This window comes from Aedes albopictus, chromosome 1 (assembly GCF_035046485.1).
Source record: "Aedes albopictus strain Foshan chromosome 1, AalbF5, whole genome shotgun sequence".
Taxonomy (NCBI): domain Eukaryota; kingdom Metazoa; phylum Arthropoda; class Insecta; order Diptera; family Culicidae; genus Aedes; species Aedes albopictus.
The window spans coordinates 124,628,893-124,643,779 of record NC_085136.1 but is presented as its reverse complement, the minus strand read 5'-3'; the positions used below and the strand labels follow the sequence as shown (position 1 = coordinate 124,643,779).

General features: G+C 40.8%; 1 protein-coding gene across 5 annotated transcripts in view; it reads left to right on the top strand.

Moving 5' to 3' along the window:
- Positions 1–5,276: 5,276 nt before the first annotated feature.
- The window catches only part of LOC134285148 (armadillo segment polarity protein), a 121,159-nt gene continuing 111,548 nt past the window's right edge, over positions 5,277–14,887 (top strand). For 4 of the 5 annotated variants that reach the window (XM_062845329.1, XM_062845326.1, XM_062845328.1 and 1 more), the window contains exon 1: positions 5,277–5,423. The gene's annotated coding sequence lies outside the window, so the exon portion shown is untranslated. The remainder of the gene's footprint in view (positions 5,424–14,887) is intronic. The other variant, XM_062845322.1, reaches the window with a different exon arrangement.

Here is a 14,887-nt window from a genome sequence, read left to right as displayed (position 1 = left end):
CATTTGAAGTAAAATCATTTTTCTTGTATGGACAAATCGGTGGCTTGCACTTGTTCCGCATCGCAACGATTTGCACCCTCTGGGGCAAAAATTCGCAAATTAGAAACAAAATCTTTTTTTTTTTTTTCTGTTCGGGTGAGCCACTGCGACCAGTATTTTGATCTTTTGTGGCATTACCCGTATCCTTAGTATTTAGTGCATGTCGTACTACTCCATTGTCATTGAGAGGCAATGAAGCATCGATTTCTGTACAGTTCCTGTTTTGTTATCCCAGAGGTACAAGAAATAGATTGCAATAAAAAGGTCCCGTTATCATAGAGATTTAAATCCCAGTGAAAGAGCGCCCCTAATCAAACACAATCTATTTGAATTCTGAGAAGAACAAAACGGTGGTACTGATATTTATCCATGCATCGGAACTCTAGCCCCATCCATGTCTTGCTTCTAGTTTAGTCCCAGGACAACAAAGAAAAACCCGGGACTTTAGGCTAGTTGCAAAACTCTGTCAAATTAGAGAATGTGTTCTGCAATAAGAATGCACGTGAGTCCTTGAATTACCAGAACTTAACAGTCCTTGATAGGTTAGTACGCAATTAGATACGTAAAGCATGTTTGTTTTCCTAACATCAAGTGTAGTCTCGGGTGGGCAAAGTCCGATTCTTTAACTATCAGCAAGGCAGAATAAATGCAATTTTAGAAACTGTCACCAGTAACAAGGACTTTGTACCATGAATCCTTATTACCAAAACACATTACCCCAACTTGACAAACCGGATGTCACTAGGGTTCGGTTTGGTAGATCTTGAACCGTAACGCAACACATAAAGGCGATCTACCTACGTTACGGGCTCCGTTAAAGATCGAGCATATTTTAAACCCCCTCAACCATTCATCCATCAGCACGGGTCGCCTGACACCTTGGATTGGGGTTCCCTGTTTAGTGGACTTTTACCCCCGGAACAGGTGGTCCGTAGTGTTATTCTTAGCCAATTGAGACAACCGCTACCGACACTACACAGCTATCTAGGCTGATCGGGAAAAGAAGTTAATATTGATGATCAACTTCATACGGACCCGAACAGCCGTCGTAAACAACAAAACAAAATCTTTATCCCTATGCGTTTTTTTTTTCCGGATTCATTGCAGTATGTAATAGCACAGAGAACAGACATCTAGGCTAGAACAAATTTCATTCAGAAAGTTGTGTAAGGATTTGCATCTTCACTTGAGTAAGGTTGCAAACCAATACACGATGACATCACTAACGCCGCCAAACACCATATTGCCACAGTCAGTGGTGAATTGAAACATTTCAAGTGGTGAATTAAATTAGTATGGGAAATTTACCGATTGCAGCGCCACGCTATTGCCACTTGTGTTGCCGATTTCAAATGGCCGTTAAATTCCTTACACAGTTTCGGAATCGGACTTGGACGTCTGTTCTCTGTGGTATTGCGGATTTTTAGAAAAATTTCCACTCTGCGGTAGCCGCCGAGTTCTACCGCAGCTGTCAAAGTCCTACCGCAGGCTTGAAAATCATCCTATCATTGAAACTGAAGGTCAAATCAAAGCATGCTTGCAAGGTGAATTGAACTGAAAACCAACAACAAACAATGATCATCGGCGTCGTATCCAAGGTTATCCAAGGCATCGCTACGGCTCGCTAGGGTAGATCGATGATACCTCAGTGAAAATCAGTAGTCTGACAGCTGCGGTAGCTTTTTGTTCTACCGTAAAACGGAAAGTTTTCTCTAAATTAGCAATAATAGGGTCTTATCATCCCGCTACTTTTTAATTCGACACTTTTTAATTCGTATTTTCTTCATTCAACAATTGGGTTTTTAAATTAAGAAAAATTCAATGATTTTATATTTTTAAACAAAAGAGCACTAAGCCTCTATGATTTTTTTCAGATTTTTAGAACTTTGTTTAGATACCTAAAATCAATTTCAAAGAGATTTTTCGAAATCACCTTTTGACAGCTGGCCCACTGCTTGACAGCTCCGCCCAGTACAAAATGCGACGAGGGGTGATTCGACAAATCGCTCCCATACAAACTTCAAACTGATTTTTGAATAGGTTCCCGGGCACCAAAATTCATGAAAATTTGGATTTCGGCTCAGTTTTGCATGTAGATTCAGAATATGGAATTATCTCAACACCGCTAAAGAAGCCAATTGCCATGCAATTAATTAATGGTATTTTTTTATTTGGCTGTGCTTGTATCTTGTAACTTAATTGGGTTCTTTAGGGGTATCCAGATTATTGCATAATCGGAATCTCCGTCCAAAAATTAGTCGAAATCCAAAATTTCATCATTTTTGGTGCCCGGAAACTATGTTTAAAATGCATTTAAAGTTTGTATGGGGAAAATTTTTTGTTCGGGGCGAACTGTCACTTTTTCGATTGAACTGTCATTCTATCCACGGAAATTAAAACTGTTTTGTTTATTTAACCCTCAAAACAAAGGAATCGGAACACAATAAAATCACCTTATACTCAGAAAAATGAGCTCTTTCGATTAGGCTAAAGAAAATGGCAATATTTAATTCACAAAACAACCCAATTTGGGCGTCGATGACAGGATCGATGAAGATAAATCGACCATGTTATTTACTTTCGCCCTTATTTAAATCAAAGATGTCCGATTAACAAGATGGCCGTGTGAGTGGGTTTTCCATATTAATCATAGGAAACATGTCTTTTTTGCGATTGTGCTGCCACGCAGGGTAGCAATATAGAACTACTAGGAGGCATTTTACAAAGCATACTGGGATTTTTCCTATAGAACGCAAATGACATTTGGCTTGTTTTGAAGAGGTCGATCCGAATTTCAGGATCTGGGCGGCCCAAGAGATTCGTAACGGATAGGTGGCAAATTTGGCAGGTTTTTTGTTGGCGGTTGAAGATTTCAAGGATAGTAAATGAAATTTAGGCAACGATCTCGAATAACTGTATCCTTATAACATCCGGCAATTGGAAAATTCGACAACGACGTCGAAGTTCATGAATTATCAACGGTCAAATTTTCGCACACTCACAGGATATCGGTAACAACTGAAGCGGTTAGGAGCAGTTTTATCAGATGCATTACTCACACCCCGGTCGAAGTTGTGGAGATTTTTTGGACAGTTGTGAGTTATTAGAGAAACCGAACATTTTTTGAACCTTTATGGCCGCTTTCCCCGATTTTCTATAATAACATGATTGAAAGTTGGCCAACATGATATCACTTTATTTTTTACCAACGCTGCATGTATTGCCCTCGAAATTACCCCATGAATTACCCTGTAAAGTGTCATGTATAGAAAACGCAAAACATCTTTCATTACTGAAGTTTTTCGTTCCAATTTTATTTCAGTAAAACACGCAGATTTGTCATGATTTTATTTAAAATTTACAATAAATTTTAGTAAAAGAATAAAACACATCTTCATCTGGGTAAGATGTCCGACGGAATCCAATCATCAGGTTGAAGGAGGCGTCCTTCAGACATAAAACCGCAAACGGATCCTTAACTATTTCCTCTAATTCGTAGTTGGAGTAACCAATATAAATTCCGACCGGTACCCTTACTTGATTGTGAACCATATCCCAGCGCATGTTAATCTGGATGCTTCGGACTTCAGCTTGATTAGGTCCACTGACATCAATCAATCTTGTTCGACCTACTATCCCGGAGTGATGAAGCTGGCGGACGCTAAAGTTTCCCGTTTATGTCGCGTTCTGAATGGGATACGGTCCATTTTGATCGACAAAAACTACAATAAGGCATTTTATGAGACGTTTCAAATCAGCTGTTTTTTGAATGTTTACCAGTTTTGAAGTCCAACCGCTGGGCCCATTTATTTACATTTTCGGTAGCATAACATGTGATACAGGCCCATCCAACAAACGGGGTTTATTTAGCTGCAAAAATGCGTCAATCCGTCCGCTATAATCAATACCCGTAGACCGCGGGGATGTTTTTTCATCTGCTAGTGACTTGATGCAGCTCGGAGGATTTATACATGCCACATTAGAAACCGAAACATCTCTGCCAGCTAAAATCTGATTGGCGCTCACCAAATGTTATGCTACTTTTCGCGAAAACAAAAACATCAAATGTAAACAATAACAATGAGCGGCCCACCGGTAGAGCGTCTCGTAAAATAGCTTATATCTCATCATTTCATCGTCCTAAAAAGTATAAAAAGAAGTTTTTATTGCAAAGTACCTTTATTGCAAATGGTTTGTTAGTTAATGTGAAAACTGTACAAACGTACCTGCGTTTTTCATATCACACGTCTGACTTGGAAGGAAATAACAAACAAGTAACACCATTACAACCATAACAACCACGAGAAGCAAAGCACACTTGTGTTGCTTTTATGGTTCTATATTAATCCGCAAGCTAAACGATGGCGCTGTGTTCGTGTTTCCAAAAAAATGGAGGAGTTGAGGGGGTCTGTTTAAATTCAATCAATACTGCATCAACATGTCTAAAGGGTCTAACTCGTTTTGTAAACAAACATTGTTTCTGTCGCTGTAGGGCTCATCTCGATCCACCCACGCATCTGGGGGTCGTTATCAGAAAGAGCGAAGTTTGATCTTTCTGATAACGGCCCCCAGATGAGTGGGTGGATCGAGATAGACCCTACAGCGACAGAAACAATGTTTGTTTACAAAACGAGTTAGACCCTTTAGACATGTTAATGCAGAATAAGTCCTTGTGGCATGTTTCCCACACGGAAAAATATTATAACCCAAAGAATAATTTGGCTAAACTGCTTAAAGTTTCAACTCAAAGTTGGGTTTTTTTCTCCCTCGCCCCACCGCAATGTTGTCGAAAACAAAGAGAGAAGCACCGACGCATCCGCTGCTCTTCCGTGGAAGAAGCCAAATTTGGGTTTTCTTGAATTAACCCAAATTTGCGTCATTTGAGGCCTCCGTTGGGTGAAAATAACTTACCACTGGGTTATTTTTTTTTGCCGCTCTCAAACGAGAACTACTCACTCACCACTTTCGCTGTTTAACGCAAATTTGAGTTATTCCAAGGAAGACCGGGATTGCGTCAAAACAACTTAAATTTGGGTTGATTTGTAGTTCAGTGCAGAGATTTGGTGGACCAGTCTAGAAAGTTCATTCAACCGCTGAGTTCCTTTCATCTGTCAGGACGAGCTGTCAAACTGCGCGAAAATCGTAGACGTTTCGTGTCTGTGTGCGTGTACTGTTTACCAACCGTACCGCGTATGTTTGCGTGCGTCCGTCCGTCTGGGACGTCTTCTGCTTGTGAATCGAGGAGAGAGATAAAAAATTCATTCAATCATTCGCTGGTTGGCAGGCGAAGTTTTTTTCACCCATCGAGTGGAAAGTTACAAAAGTGCAATTTGGTGGTGAAAAGTGCATCGAAAACCAGCAAAGTAGCAGTAATTCGGTAGACGGTGAGTTGGGCAACGCGATGGTGATAAATTCGGTACCGTTTGATGGTGTTTTCGGGGCGAAAATTGCGTCGGAAAATGCGACGACTTTGAAAAGTGCGGGTGTGGTGCGAAACGTTTGGAAAGGGGGCAACCGATTTTTATGCTTACTCCTAGGGCTCCGCTGGCTGAGGCTGAGCCGAGCTGCTGGTTGCTGCTAGCATTCTTATGTGCGGTGCGTGTGGAAAGGACGGTGAAGGTGGACCGCGGAGTGCACTCAAGTAGAGTAGTAAACAAAAATCAAAATGGCTGCTGCTTCAGTGCTTCAATGAGTGGTGCAATTTCGTTCCCGTTTTGAGCAGATTCCGATCGAAGTACGGATTGTGCATGGACAGACGAAGAACTGCTGTGTGTGAATACTGGCCCTGATTGACGTGATGAGTAATCACGCAAAATTCCTAGGAATAATTGATTGTCATCAAACGGAGTGAATAATAAATCATGCTGAAGTGTTGCAGTAAATCTAAAGCCAGATAAAAGAAAAACGTTCAAATTTACGTTCAACCATAATTTCTAAATTGGTGTGAATTGATTGGAGCCATTCTGGCATCATCGTGTGTGAGTGTTTATTTGTTTATTCAAACGCAAACATTGTTACGAATAAAAAAACAACGGCAGGAGTCGGAAGCTCTTTGATATTCCTTCGGTAATAAGGTTGAAGAAGTCGAAACACGGCCGAGCTGAACTGAGGGAAAGAAAGAAAACGATAGACGTCTCAGCGAACTTTCAAAATGGAGTTCTCTTGGAACCTGTAGCAGAAGAGAAGAGAATAAGTAACGTTCAAGACCAATACCTTCACAGCCGACCAAGAACGTCCGGAGAAAGGCAGAGATCAGAAGAAAACTCCAAAGGAATAATCACAGAAAAAAAAACCTCTTACAGATCTATACAATCCACCACCAGCTAGTTAAGCGGGCTAAGCCAGTCCCGTAGAGTGAGTTTCTTTATTTGTCGCTACGATTGTTCGTTTGTGCCTCGGGCATCATTAAATGATTTTGGTTCTAGTCGTAATCGCCGTGGATCTAATCGTCTTGTTCGGTCTAGGTCGTTTGATCGTTTCATGTTCATTCACCTGTTTGTGTGATGGATTCACATACAGGAAGTCTTGGAGATATTTGTTATGTAGCAGCATTCGTACCTACTAACTAACATGTTACCGTTTAGCAAAATAAATACAATACAATACAATACCTATTTGATCAAATTAAACTATTGCTCTGAATATTTGAAATCTTGTTTAAAAAATTGAAGTTAGAAAAGATGTTTTGCCTAGATTATTCCCTGTAAAACAAGAAAAAGGCTAGATTGACTGGGTGTGTTATTTTCTAATTCAACCCGTTGTGACATTATTGATCACGTCACAAATGTGTGACCGTGTCGGCTTATTTGATCCATTGGTATCACCTAGAGTTTAATTAAATTTTGATAATTAACACTAACTATCGAAATGCGGCGAAATCAATCGCCGAAAGTCACAGAAAACAAAAGCACTGCCGCAAAAGATAATCATTTATCCAAATATTTGTCATCTACATAGATAAGCAATAACTCAAAATGATTCGATACGGTAGGCTCTGGTTAAGCAATAGATTACAGCTGCCAGGGAAGGTGAGAGATGGAGTAGCATTACCTTTGTTTTCTCCTTGATTTTTTTTTTGAATTACCTACTTTCATAATTAGTTTTTGTATAATTTGTATTTTTTGTTTCATTGTAAATGATAATCTTTTAGTATCTCACACTTTTCATGTATAAGATTATTGAGGAGGATCAATCTTTCCGGAACTCACAAAAAGAAGACGCAAGTAACGAACAAGAATAATTTATTCTATTAACTAGCTTCAAGTGCATGTCTACACTTCATGAGAGCTTGTTTAGGTATGAACAATAGGGTGGTAACAATAGGGCACTGCAAGCAAGCCGCGGTTGCAAAGATAAATTGTTCGAAGTCCTTGACATTACGTAGACTTGTTGTTAACAATTTGGTCACACAAATTAGTCAGCTTTCTGAAAAAAAAAATTGCCAACTTTTCATGGTTGGTTTGAATAAATTCCTTCCAGGGGGTCATTTTGGGATACCACTAGGATCCCAGAAATCTTTCGCGGTTTCTCCACAAATTTGTTCCAGAAGTCCTCCAGGAGCTTGTCCATGAGTTTCTTGGTGAGATTCTTCCGAGAGCTTATTTAGGATGCCTTCAGAAGTTCCCTCTGGGGCTCTTCTAAAAGTTTTTTTGAGATTCCTGAGGAAGTTCCGTTTGGGATTCCTTCAAAGGCTCTTGCCAGGAATCCTCCAGGAAGTACTTTTTGGGATTCTTTCAGAGATTCTTTCCTGATTTGCTTGAGGAGTTCCTGGATTTTTCCAAAAATTGTTCCGAAATATCTCTAAAAAAATATCCCATCACTAAATTACACACGCAATTTTTCTTGAGACTCTTCCAAGAATTCCTTGGTTTCTTCAAACCATTTTTCTAGAATCCCTCTAGGATTTCTGTAATTTCTCAGGGAGCTAAATATGAGATTCTTTTAGGGATTCCTACTGAAGTTCCCGCTAGGGTTCTTCTAGGAGTTTCTTCTGAGATTCCTAACAGGAGATTCTCAGCAACTCCCTCCAGGATTCCTTTTGGGACTTCGATGCATTTTTTCCGGGATTTCTAATGAACTTTCGGCTTTCTTCCAGGAGTTTCATCTGAGGTTTTCCTAATAGCGTTCGATGAAAACCAGGAGGAATTTGCTGGATTATTTCCTCAAGGTAATTCTGTAGGAACTTCATGAGGAATTCCATAAACAAAAACTGTAGGAAAAATTTCTCAAGATACTCCCTAATAAACTCCCGGAGGATTTTCATTAACAACATCTGAAAGTATTCCAGAATTAAATTTCAGGGGAATCCCAGAAGGATCTGCGGGAATTCCAAAGAGAACTCTTGGAGGAAACCGGAAAAGAGTTTCTAGATGAATCCTGGGAGCAGTTTCTGAAAGAATTCTAGAAGAACTTACAGTAATGAGTTCCAAGAGCAATCCCTGAAAGAGTTCCAAAAGGTATCTCGAGTGAAATTTCCGAAGAAATGCACGAAGGAATTCTTGAAGCAATCCCAAAAGTAGTTTTTGAAAGAATCCCGGTAGAAGCTCCTGAAAAAATCCCGATTTTTTGTTTGAGAAGGACTAAAAGAAGTTTTTGTAGGATTCCTGGAAGGATCTCAGAAAGAATTTTGACAGAATTTTGGAAGGAGTTTCTTACAGAATATCGCAACAAATTCCTAAAGTAATCCCCGAAGAATCCAGAAAGCGCTCCTGTGTAAAATTGCTGGAATTCATAAGAATACCTTCTGGAAATAAAAAAAAAACTTCTGAAGACATTCAAAAGGAAACTATTAGAAGAATCTAGGATAGTATTCCTGAAGTATGAAGGAATCTAGGAGTTTCTGAAGTAATCTTAGAAGGAATTCCATACGATATCCCAGAAAAAAAATCTAGGAGAATTTCGGGATTTTTTTGTGGAGGAATTTCGGAGCCTGGAGGCTTGCAGTGCCCTATAGCTTACACGTTATTGATCAAAGGCATCTTGGACTACACCCCTTCTCGATCATTTAACCCTTCGGGAACGGATGGGTCATATTTGCCCAGCCGTGAAAATCGACCATCACAAACGTGTTCTAGACTAGCGAGGTTACATCCAGAGAGGTGAAAATGTCGTCTCCAAAGGGTTAAGGCGAAACTGGAAGCATTTCAAGCATAATTTTTCAAATCGACGTATCTAACTTTTTCACTGATCTGAGTAAATTCATGGTCAATGTTGACGACCATTTTACTAAAATAGTTTTTTTTATAAAAAGACTTTTCATAAGTTTTTTCGTGCTTAACATCACCAGGGATATAGCACGCACTAGGTAAGAAACAAAACCTACTCATTCCATATTATTTTCACAATGAATTTTGACAAAAATACACATACCCCGGGTTGGTTAGAGATACGTCATGCCAGATACGTCGCTTTTGTATGGTGCCAGTTTGGTGTATCTGTTACTTTTGATTTTGGCTAGATACGTCGTTGGGTTTTCTCATATATCAAAACGGTGTATCTATCAGTAAAGTTGTAAACATCAAAATAGTTAGATACGTCGTTTCGAAAAATATGCTTGGTTAAACAAATTAAGCAATAAATCATCAAACAGTGATGTGGGTTCTTCAATTTGCTTTATGAATCATGCATGCAGCAGTTAATCCGGATTTGTTTACATTCTCGAATTACGTCGGATTGAAAAGTTATGCTTGATTTCCTCATTTTTCCAGTTTCTGATTTTTCAAAAACTAACGAAGCATTTTTTTCAAAAACAGTTTTCATACACATGTAGCTTATGGATCAATGTATCTTCTGAATTTTTTTCGTGTTGAAAAAGTTTTCCATTTTTTCAGAAACCATTGTTTTGTGAAATTTGTTCAAAAATGGTTTCTGCAAAAACGAAAAACATTTTCCACCACGAAAAAAAATCAGAAGTTACCTTGATCCACCCTCTACATGTCTACGAAAACCAATTTTGAAAATATTGCTTCGTTATTTATTAAAAAAAATCAAAAACCAAATAGTGAGGAAATGCTTCCAGTTTCGCCTTAATCCTAGGCGCTTTCGCAGGATGCAGAGCCAGGGCTGGAGGACGATATGTTTTGCACGTTTTGATTCAAAATTCTTCGTCATATACCGATAAACCCATGGTTGTCTTTAAAACTCTTTAGAAGTTCACGCCGAAGTCAGTCAGAATTTCAGTCAGCCAAACACCATATATTCTCATAAACTTTGAATATGAAGTCACTTACCGATTTACGGACTTCTTGATCACCTGTCCAATCTGCGTCAGCAAATCCTGTCAGAGGCTGACTGCTTTCATTTCTCTTGAACTTCATAGTCAATTGTAGTGACCCCCTCATGAACTGCACCACACGTTTCAGTGCTGCCAAGTAATTCCTGGTAAGGTAACTGGAGGTCTTCAACCTATCTTTGAGGCAACGTAAGTTTCCAGAGGTTTGGAAAAGCTCCATCATGTTTCCAGTGTTTAAAATGGGATCAAAACGGGACATCCCTAACTATCGTGAAATAACTTCATCGAGTGATGGGTCTAAGATCTTTGAGATCGTCGTAAACGACTATCTTACGTGATAAAAGGAACTGTCAAAAAATTGCACCGCAGTGCCGCACTAAGGGTACGGCCAGAGTGGACGCGTCACGCGACGCGATGCGGATTTCCCATACGATTTGACTGCTCCTTATTTTTGATTGTTATTCCTATGCGTGCAAATTTCCGCGTCGCGCTGCGTAACGCGCCCACTCTGGCCGGCACCTAAGCGTGCAAAGAGAAATTCACTGGGGTGAATTCACCCGGGTGAAATTCTCTGTGCGCGCACAGTGTGGCACTGCGGTGCGGTTTTTGACTGTTCGAAATGACATTTAGGATCTTTCAACATCCTTCTATCAGATAAGATAGGAAAATTAAATAGTATGTAAATGTAAATAAAAGGAGCAGAGTTTTCATGCGCTGAGTGCGGACAAGCCTGCCTATGCATGTGCAACAGATATGTGATTCAAGGCAGTACAGTCCTAGACCACACCACCAATATATTCCTATTTAAGAAATCCTCACAAACATCCTGCAAAACATGCTTTCGTTAATCCTCACCATCAGTTCCATCTAGAATCCCTCCAGCAGTTCCTGCGGAAATTTCTCCAGTTTCTTCAGGAATTCTTCAAAGAAGTCCATAGAGAACATCTGCAGTATTTACATCTGGTCTTGTTCAAGAATTCTTTCTTACGAGATCTTCTGTACAAGTTCGTTCGGGATTTATTTCAGGAGTAACCGTGGAAGTTACTTAAAGAATCCTCCAAGAGTAGGTACTCTCGGAAATTTATCCAGGACTTCTTTCAAAAATTTCTCGAAGAAATTGTTCGGCAAATCTTCCAGGAGTCCCTCCGGCAGCTCCTACAAAAGTTCTTTTGGGAAAACCTTCAGGATTTCCTTGATGAGTTGTCTTCTTCGGGCAATCCTTCACCTTCCTTCACGATTGCTTTCGACAGTTGCTCCAAAAGTTGCTTCGGTAATGGTTCTGCATTTCCTTCGGAAATTTGACCAGGAGTTACTCCGACATTTTATTGCACATTTTTAATGAGAATTGTTTCAGAAGTTCACCCAACCAGCGAGACAGCCCATCTAACGAGCTGCCAACGATCGAATCGAGACTGGTAATAATGTTATAACCATTATAACGCATTTGACATTTTGATGCGCTGTATACCAGCGTACGATATCGGAAAGGCATCAACTTTTTGAGCCAGAATTCCGCTTAAGTTATGTGACTAAAAATATTGTAACAAGAGCGTTGAGTGAAGCAAAAATCTGTATTTGTTTAAAATGATCCATAATAGCGTCAAACGATCAGTTTCTGCACCACAATCTGGAACAGTGATTGCATCATTTTAGTATTTAAATCCCAGAATCAAGTGAAACTTCACTAAATAGATACAGTCATGTCTTATCCAAGGTGTACGAGTGATTTTTACATATATCAAAATCGATGAGTTTCGACACTTTGTACTTACCACTGCATGAGTAGCTTCTTATGGAATTCGGCTTTTTTTGATAGTTGTCAGTAGACAACTCTATCGTTGCATTATAATACATTTGATTTTCAGATTAAGCTCTTGTAAATCACTTTTTATTACAGAAAACAAACAGAATCAAAAATGAATTTATGTTTATAGCAAGATATCTGACTTCAAACATCAAATGATCCATAACTGTGTTTGGACGGTATATGAATTCCCGCCGGAGTTTATCGTAGATACTTCGAAGAGTTTATTTGCCTATTCCTCCTGCATTTTTTTCTAGGTGTTCGGGAAAGAATAAGGCCGACTCTTTAGAGCATAACGCTTAAAGCTGAAAATATATTCTTATCAGTTTGCATTCTAATTCATCGTGTATAATTCAGTCTTACAAATTCGGTTCACCCTAGTTACAAATTCTTCCGCGAACAAATAGAGTGATTGCTGCTTGCTCGGTCTAAAATGGATTATAAGAATACAATTGAAGATCCATCATAGCTTAATACAAAATATAGTGTCATACTCAATTCCAGCCAGCTCACAAGCTGATTTACGATTCAATTTACGGGTAATTTTGGCTCCTAGGATTGCTATAGGGAAAGAGTTCAATCTTAAGCATATTGGGTTCACAAGCATAATTATACAGTCCAACCTATCAATACTCGGCCCACTTTTCGACTCCAAGCATATCTTCAATCCACTCAAAAATTACACTATCTGATACACCCACAATCAGCACTCTATCCACACCTCTAAAGCGATAATCTAATCAATTCTAAATTAGAATTTCACTAATTAATTTCACAATGAGAGCATGTGCAACATCACCATCTATACGCATTTATATTCTATTGTTGTCTCCGAAGTCTACCATCCGTCATCGCTGTCTCCGTTGTACAGGAACGATCAGTATTCGGCAGAGTTGCCAAAAACGGGGCTGCGTCGCTAACATCCCCCTCCCCGTAAGGATGAGTATTCATCTCAGCTTTACTGATTCCAGCGACATCCAGCACTGCCAGTTTGCTAACCGGCCTTCTAAAAACTCCGCTCGATGTCTGGACAACGGCTTGACGAACTCTGCCATCACGACCTCTCACCACATCTAAAATTCGTCCTCGAGTCCATCCGTTGCGTCTCGTATCTTCGATTATGACCACTAAGTCTCCTGACTCAACGGCCTTGACCTCCCCGAACCATTTTGTACGCCGTGTTAGCGTAGGGAGATACTCCCGAATCCAGCGTTTCCAAAAATGGTCCAAGTTTGCCTGTAGGGTATCCCAAGTCTTGCGGAGTACTTGGTTGGGACAGCCTATCTCTCTCGAGGGTTGTTTCACGCCACTTGAACTACCCAACAAAAAATGATTAGGCGTGAGCGCCTCTTGTTCTGGAGCATCTAGCGGCAAATAAGTTAGGGGACGGGAATTGACGATTGACTCTGCTTCTGCCAGGTATGTTACCAGTGCTTCATCGTCGAGTTTCCTGTCCTGTGGTACACTGGTTAATGCCGTCTTAATAGAGCGTACAAGACGCTCCCATGAGCCCCCCATATGCGGGGCCGAAGGGGGTATGAAGTACCACCTCGTTTTCGTATTAGTAAACGTTGCTGCTGCCGCTTCATCGATGCGCTTCATCTGCTCTCTCAGAACTCCATCTGCCCCGACAAAATTGCGTCCATTATCGGAGTATATCTCCAACGGTGCTCCTCAGCGACACACAAACCTGCGTATGCAGGCTATGCAGGACTGAGTCGATAGGTCATAGGCGACCTCAACGTGCACTGCACGAATCGTCAAGCATGTAATGAGACAAACCCACCGTTTTGCATTGGATCGACCTACCTTGACGAGAAGAGGGCCAAAGTAGTCGATCCCGACATAACTGAAAGGTCGCACCCCTGGTGACAGTCGCGCTTCGGGCAATGGACCCATTTTGGGAACGGCCGGTTGTGCTTTATAGACTTTGCACCACTGGCAGCTCCTTGAGACGGTCCTCACAACTACTCGAATCCGTGGAATGTAGTATTTTTGCCGGAGCTCATTGACAATCGTCTCCGTGTTACCATGTAGGTACTTACTGTGGTAGTTATTGATGATCAAATAGGTGACATGATGCTTCTGTGGAAGTATAATCGGGTACTTGAGGTCGTATTCTTCCACGCGTGCCACTCCAGTGCGGCTGTCAATGCGCATGACCCCGAACTCGTCTAGCATGGGAGTTAGCTTGTAGAGGGGGCTTGTCTTATCCAGTGAACGGCGCTGGTTTTCCGGAAGCTTTTGGTTTTTCATCATAACAGAAACTTCGTCCGAATAGACGGTCCACTGCACCATCCTCCAGATTAGAACTTCCGCTGCCTTCAGTTCATCGTGAGTTGGTCCTTTCTCAACGACAGAGCTCGTTTTTCGGGCCTTGTATACGGTGAAAATATGGAAAACGTAAGCTACTGCACGAAGTAGTCTATTCCAATTGGAGAACCGTTCGAAATCGACGAGAGGCGATAGTATTTCGTGATACATGTGGCATGGACGAAGTTCTTCGTCTGTTAAGCTAATCGGCCAATGCTGCTCCGGCAAGCCCAAAAACTCCGGTCCTTGTATCCAACGGCTTTCTTCATCGAAACAGGGCCCCTTTCCCCACTTTGTGGCCTCGTCGGCGATGTTGAGTCTGCTAGGGATCCATCTCCATTCGCTTTCCGATGACAACGAGAGTACTTCTCCAACACGACAAGCTACGAACTGTGAGTATCTGCGATGATCAGAACGAAGCCAGGCCAAAACGGTTTTAGAATCTGACCAGCAGAAGCGCTGGTGCATAGGAACCGTGTGATTCTCTCCTACGAATGTCA